The sequence below is a fragment of the Pantherophis guttatus genome, chromosome 10 (genome assembly GCF_059756535.1).
Source record: "Pantherophis guttatus breed Tessera chromosome 10, ASM5975653v1, whole genome shotgun sequence".
NCBI lineage: Eukaryota > Metazoa > Chordata > Lepidosauria > Squamata > Colubridae > Pantherophis > Pantherophis guttatus.
Window position 1 is genome coordinate 29,917,491 of NC_142072.1, and position 7,353 is coordinate 29,924,843.

Genomic DNA, 7,353 nt, shown 5'->3' on the forward strand with positions numbered 1-7,353 from the left:
AGCCGAGCAAGCAAGCAATATAAAGGTGGAGGCTGACATAGCTTTTCTAGCTGCGACCCTTCAGTTGGCTTTGGGCAAGATAAGCTCTTTCTAACAGACCAGAAAGAACTTGACATTGGGGTCAATGGCAAAATTCTCTGTCAGCGTTCCAGAAAACCCCCAACTCCCAGTAAAGACGTGGAAGCAGGCATTTTCCGAAGCTCTCTTTACTAGAAATAGGTAAACTGGCACATCTGGGAAATCCCAAATCTGAAAAACCCAGGCTTTCCTTCAGTAATTCAAAGCTCCCAAAACCACCCCCTTTCTTCTCAATCGATCACATGCTCCAATCATCGTCCATGTCAGGTTTCGATGTCATCTCAAATAAATTGCACTCCCAAACAATTAATCTTTGCTGAAATATTCCATTTATTGAGTACGACAGATATGGCCCCGACTTTGTCATAGCCGATACTAACCCTCTGACCCTCAAACCCTTCCCTTTCTGCTCCCCAATTCTCATCTTCTCATTGGCCATCTTCCAAGTCAGTCTCCCCAGCTTCTGACCTCACCCCCACAGGAATGTTCCCCCCTCCCATCCCATCTCCTAGAGGATATTATCTACAGAGAAAATAAGTAGATGAAAAGTCAAGCCTCATCTTTTTATGTCAGCATCAGAATGCTGACATCCTGTTCCACCTCAAGCCAGCCCCTGACCACTCCTCCTCCAGATGCTGGCTCACCCTGACCTTGACCGATGGGAAGAACGCTATTATGCCTACTAACTCCCCTCTCCTAAATCCTCCCTCCTACTTTCCCACATGTGAGGAGGTGGCAGCCTTGAAGCTTCCGGCCTAATATGGCTTCCAAGGCTGACAGGTGTCCCCCCCTGCAGAAAGAACCACATCCTGAAAAATAAAACACAAAAGAAGGGGTTAATACTTAGCACCAATCCCTTTAACCCCCCCTCCCCACCCCAGGAGGACCTTTTGGTTTGTCAGGAAATTTGTCATGAAAATATTTCACGAGCACATCAGCTTTCACATCCCAACTCTTAACCCAAGTAGCTTCAGTCAAAGGGTAGCCTTTCCAGTGCACCAAATATTGTAATTGACCCTGTAGAGTCCAGGATTTTCTTCACCTCATAATGAGTCTCCATTGTATTACTTTTGTATGGATGTGTTTTTATTGTCTGGCTGTGCACCGCCCTGAGTCCTTCGGGAGTAGGGCGGTATAGAAATCGAATAAAATAAAATAAAATAAATAAATAAATAAATAAATAAATAAATAAATAAATAAATAAATAAATAAATACTAAAGGAGGGAGTGGAGCAGCTGGCAAAGGTCTGAGGGTAGATTCTCTGACCAGCTTCAATAAACTGCTGTGGAAAATGGGGTGTATTTTCCCTAATATGTGAGGGAGCCTAAGTTTATTTATTTATTTATTTATTTTAAAATTTGTATACCGCCCTTCTCCCTGAGGACTCAGGGTGGTGAACAGCCAAGTAAAAACATAAACTACAAACATTAACATACAATTAAAAAGATATATATAAATTTGGCCCCATGATTAAAAACAATAACAGACAATTAAAAACATTTTAAAAAGTGTTAGGTCAGCCCGGCTTGCTGGAAAAAGAAGGTTTTAAGGGCACGGCGGAAGGCACTGAGGTCATGGATTCTCCTTATCTCTGGGGGCAGCTGGTTCCATAGGGTAGGTGCCCCCACAGAGAAGGCCCTCCCCCTGGGGGTCACCAGCCTACATTGTTTGGCTGATGGCACCCCGAGGAGGCCCTCTCTGTGGGAGTGCACAGGTCGATGGGAGGCCGTCGGTAGCAGCAGGCGGTCTCGAAGATAACTAGGTCCTATGCCATGGAGCGCTTTAAAAGTGATAACCAACACCTTGAAGCACACCTGGAAGACCACTGGGAACCAGTGCAACTCACGCAGGAGAGGTGTTGTATGGGAGCGCCATGCGGCTCCCGTGACTACCCGCGCGGCCACATTCTGGACCAGTTGGAGCTTCCGGGTGCTCTTCAAGGGGAGCCCCATGTAGAGAGCGTTGCAGTAGTCCAGGCGAGAGGTGATGAGGGCATGCGTGACTGTGCACAGGGAATCCCGATCAAGAAAGGACCGCAACTGGCGAATCAGGCGAACCTGACAGAAGGTCCCCATGGCTACAGCCGTCAGATGTTCCTCGAAAGACAGCTGCATATCCAGGAGGACTCCCAGATTGCATGCCCTCTCCGCGGGGGCCAAAGACTCACCCCCGATAGTCAGTGATGGACAGTCACTTGGTTAATCACTTTCACTATAGGAAAGGGACCTCTGAATTTGGGCCCAAACTTCTTGCTGGGCACTCTCAATCTTAGGTACTTGGTTGACAAATACACCTTATCACCTATTCGGAAAGGTGTTTGGAGACCCCAATGTTTGTTGGTCTGAGCCTTATATTTTTCCGCTGACTCCACTAAAGCTTTTTTTGTATTCTCCCAACCCTTTTTCTTTTCTTTTTTCTTTTTTTGCTTTTTTAAAAAATGATCTTTATTAGTTATTTACAAATAAAAAACATATACTATAATTATCAAATCAATAGAAGTTATATATGTATAGACAATACAACACATAAAGACAACTACAAGGAAGGACTAACTGGGAATCATAATGATCCCACAGATATTTATTCATAGTTACATCCCGGAAATCTTTTTGTTCAGATAACATTGACTGTTTTAAATACCAAACACTATCTAATTATAAACAAATATATATTTAATACTATATTATTTACTCTATATTTGTCCTTTTCTTTAGCCATATATGGTTGGAGACCCCGATGTTTGTCAGCCTGAGCCTTATATTTTTCCGCTGACTCCGCTAAAGCTTTTTTGTATTCTCCCAACCCTTTTTCAATGAGGTCATCCAGTCCGTTAAGGACATGGAAGTGGGTGGCTCTCTAGGCAACTCAGGCATCGGCACAAAATCCATGCCCGTAGTTATTTGAAAAGGGGTCAACCCAGTACTGCTGTGTACTGCATTATTATAAGCAACTTCTGCGAATGGTAGCAAGTCCGCTCAGTTCTCCTGTTGATAATTCACATAACACCTAATGTACTGTTCCACCATTGAGTTCAATTTTTCAGCCGATCCATTAGTTGATGGGTGAAAAGCCGAACTAAGCCCCTGGGACGACCCAATGGATCGTAAAAATTCCCTCCAGAACTTAGTGGTGAACTGGACCCCGCAGTCCGATATTCTTCTTCTTGGGACTCCATGTAGCCTGTAGATGTGTTTCACAAACAGCTTTGCCAGTTTTTTAGCCGAGGGTAGTCCGCTGCAGGCAATGAAGTGGGCTTGCTTGGAGAATAAATCAATGACAGTCCAAATGACTCGGTTGCCCCCACTGTCGGGGAGCTCAACTATGAAGTCCATGCAATCTCCTCCCAAGGCTTGGTGGGTTCGGCCACAGTCTGGAGAAGGCCAGGGGGCTTCCCTGGTCGGTATTTCATGGTGGTGCAGGTGGCACAACTCCTCACATGGTCTTCCACTTCAGTTTTCATCTTTGGCCACCAGAATTGCCTCCTAGTCAAATGGAGGGTTTTTAAAAACCCAAAGTGGCCCCCTAGGTGAGAATCATGACTTCTCTTCAGTACCAGGAGCCGCAGGCTGTGAGGCACGTAAAGTTAATTCCCCTTCCACACCAACCCGTCCCTTAGGGTGAGGTCCGCCTGGTGTGCTTTGAACCAGGAATCATTAGAGAGCGCCGCTTTTAGCTTCACTGTCAACTTGTCTTCGGGGAGGTTGGAACCCTGGTGTGTTTGCGCTCTGGTGCAGGCTTGAGCGGCTGGCTGCATCTCTGAAACCATGGTGTGGACTATCTCTTCCTGTCGGCTGTCAAATTGGGGTTTGCAGAAGAGAGCGTCAGCCAGAATGTTCTTACCCCCTGGGATATATCTCAGGTTAAAGTTAAAGTGTTTGAAATATTGAGCCCAACGAACCTGCTTTGGAGAGAGCTTCCTCGGGGTCTTCAGTGCCTCGAGATTCTTGTGGTCAGTCCAAACCTCAAAAGGCTTCTCTACCCCCTCCAGGAAGTGTTTCCAGGACAGGAGAACCCATCGCACTGCAAACGCCTCTTTTTCCCATACCGCCCATCTGCGCTCAGTGTCCGTTAACTTCCTGGATACATAAGCACACAGCATTAGATTGTTCTGGGGGTCCCTTTGTAGTAGAACAGCCACCACTGCCACATCACTTGCGTCAGCCTGAACCATGAAGGACTTATTCGAGTCAGGATGCTGTAGGATCGGCTCCACCGCAAATAGCCATTTTAACCGTTCAAAGGATTTTTGGCAGTCCATTGTCCAAGCTAAAGGCTGGCTAGGTTTTGGCTTGGTGGGAGATGGTCCAGTTTTTAGCAGTTCTGTCAAAGGGAGTGCGACCTCAGCGAAGGAAGGGATGAATTGTCTGTAAAAGTTTGCAAACCCCAGGAAGCTCTGGAGTTGCTTACGGGTGTGTGGGGGCTGCCAGCCCAGTACTGCCCTCACCTTACCCGGGTCCATTTCAATGCCCTTGTTTGACACCCTGTATCCCAAGGGCTTCCTTATGGAACTCGCATTTGGACAATTTTGCATAAAATTTGGCTGCTAGGAGTTTTTTCAGCACTTGTCTGACCAATTTGACGTGGTCTTCCATATTTTCGCTGAATATGAGAATGTCATCGAGATAAACAAGAACCCCCTGATATAAATGTTCATGCAAAATTTCATTGATCAGTTGCATGAAGACCCCTGGGGCCCCCTGGAGTCTGAAAGGCATGACCCGGAATTGGAAGCTGCCCAAGGGGCAGTTAAAAGCGGTCCTCCATTCGTCTCCCTCCTTTATGCGAACTCGGTAGTAGGCTTCTCTTAGATCTAGCTGGGTGAAAATTTTCCCTTTTGAAAGGTGGTTCAGTAAGTCTTTCATCAGTGGGAGGGGGTAAGTATTTTGTATGCAAATGCAGTTGACCGACCGAAAGTCGACACATAAATAGTACGGGGGCAGCCATGCTGGATTTTGCAGGCTCAATGAACCCTCTGGCTAGGTTGGTGTCAATGTACTTCCTCAATTCAGTCATCTCAGCAGGTGTCATGGAGTACATTCTAGGTTTTGGCAATTTAGCCCCTGGTTGTAATTCGATGGCGCAGTCTGTGGCCCAATGAGGGGGGAGGAGGTTACATTCTTCCTCACTGAAAGCTTCAGCCAAGTCTGCATATACTTTAGGGATCTGGTGTTCACCTGGAGGTCTGTCTGAAGAAGCTGCTGCTGTCTCTGGCCGCTGGCCATTATGGGTAGGTTGCTGTTTGGGGGGAGGGGTAGGGGGTGATGGGACAACTGCTATTCTGATTTTTTGGTATCCATCTTCCCATGTGATGGTGGGGCCCCATTTGTCCAGCCAAGCCAGTCCCAGTATGATAGATTCTGACATCTTTGGGGTTACTATAAATCGTATAAGTTCATGATGTTTCCCCATGATGTTCCCCATGATGTTTCCGGTGGGGGCACCCACTATCTGGAACGAGCTCCCCCCGGAGATACGGAGGATCCCGGATCTGCGCACCTTCTGCCGTGCTCTTAAGACCCTTTTATTCCAGCAAGCCGGCCTGGCCTAATTTTTCTCCCCTTTCTTTTAAATTTTAAATTGAAATTTTAATTTGTTTTAAATTTATTGAGATTTTAATTGTCGTGGGCCAATATTATTTAATTTGGTTTTAAATTGTTTTTAACTTTTGTATTTCTGTATTTTATCCTGTGCCTGTTCACCGCCCTGAGTCCTTCGGGAGTAGTGGGGTATACAAATTTAATAAACCTAAACCTAACCTAAACCATCTCTAATTTAATCAGTTCAGTAATATGAGTGGCGGGGACTCCCCCAATCAACGTCCCATCCACCTGGTGAAATTTAATCCGGTGCTTTAAGGGTGTTGTTCTGATCCCCAGCTTTTCTACCACTTTAAGCCCGATTAAACATCTGGTACAGCCAGTATCTATTATTGCTGGGAGTTCTGCTTGTTTCCCCGTTTCCAGCAGCACCAGTTTTACTTTAATTGAGAAGGGGGAGATGGGTGTACTCACCATCGGGTCTTCATCTCCGGTAGCCCCGTCCGGAGGGGCTTCTTTTGCCGGAGGTTCCTTGCTGTCTTCAGTGGGGAGGGGAATCTCCATGGCTTGTTTGGCAAATCGGCTGGTGTCTTTCCTTGGAGACCTCCTGCCTCGTGCAGTTGTGGGAGGTCGTTGTTGTGGAACTGGGGCACGGGCCAGGCACTCAGAAGCTCGATTTCCTGTCTGTCCACAGTGATAGCACTTCATCACACACACACACAGTTGAGGGGAGGGGTGAGATTTGTAGCTTTTGAAATGGGGTTGCTAGATAGCGTTTTACGAGATGGCTGCTGTGCTGGGGTTTGGCTGGGGGGGGGGTGGACTTCTCTGTCTAGAGCAATGGACATGGTATACTAGTCATGGAGACGCTCAGGCACTCCCCGGATCCCACAGGCTTTTCTGACTTCTGGGTCAATAGATTCTTTAAAGTAGTGCAGGAGTATGCAGTCAGGCCAATGGCCTACATTCCCTGTGACTTGTCTAAAGTCCCATACAAAGTCTTTTATAGGTTGATTATCTTGCTTCATGACCTTTAGCGTGGCTTCGTTTTCATTTATGCGGTCTGGGTCCTCAAATCGGGACCGGAGCAGTGTGATAAACCCATCGGCATCATTTAGTTCAGCAGCGCCCTCATTATGCAGCTGGGCTATCCATTCAGAAGCCTCCCCTTCATTCATTCCATCTGAAATTGCCGACACTAAGTCCTGTTCTGATTCGTATTGCTCTCCATACTGATCCACGTGAGCCCAGACCCTGCTGAGGAAATAAGCTAGCTTATTCATCACTTGGCAGAATCCACTTTTGTGGATTCTGTCGACAACCCACAGCTCTGAAGCTGCATATGGCTCTTTGGCTGTAGCTGCTGAACCGGATCCCACCACTGGCTGGCCCTGCCCCTGGCCCTCCCTTCCCAGTCACTCCTCATCTGAGAAGATGAGGGCAATGGTGGGGGATGGAGACTCGCTCCATATTCCATAGCAGGAGCGAAGCAGCCCTGTACTTGCCTCTTCTTCCAGCCCTTGCTGGTGCTGCGTGCACCTCGGTCACTTGGGGAGATCCGTGACTTTCTCTACGTCCATACTGACCTGGCCCAGCTACAGCTGATGCTCTGTGTTGTAATGGGCTCCAGGAGGAGCAGGGGATGCCATCTCTCACTTTGTGAAGTGCGCTAAATTTAAGTGCGCTGTGCAAGGCGCTGCAAGAGCAGCGAGCAGGCCATGGAGGCAGCGAGAGCAC

At 47.3% G+C, this 7,353-nt stretch overlaps 1 long non-coding RNA gene across 1 annotated transcript; it reads right to left on the bottom strand.

The window, feature by feature from the left end:
• Window positions 1–388: 388 nt before the first annotated feature.
• Window positions 389–6,958, bottom strand: LOC148112443 (uncharacterized). Its single transcript, XR_015729537.1, has 2 exons — window positions 6,091–6,958; window positions 389–887 (listed from the first exon to the last, which is right to left on the bottom strand). It is a non-coding gene; the product is annotated as an uncharacterized LOC148112443 (long non-coding RNA).
• Window positions 6,959–7,353: the final 395 nt, after the last annotated feature.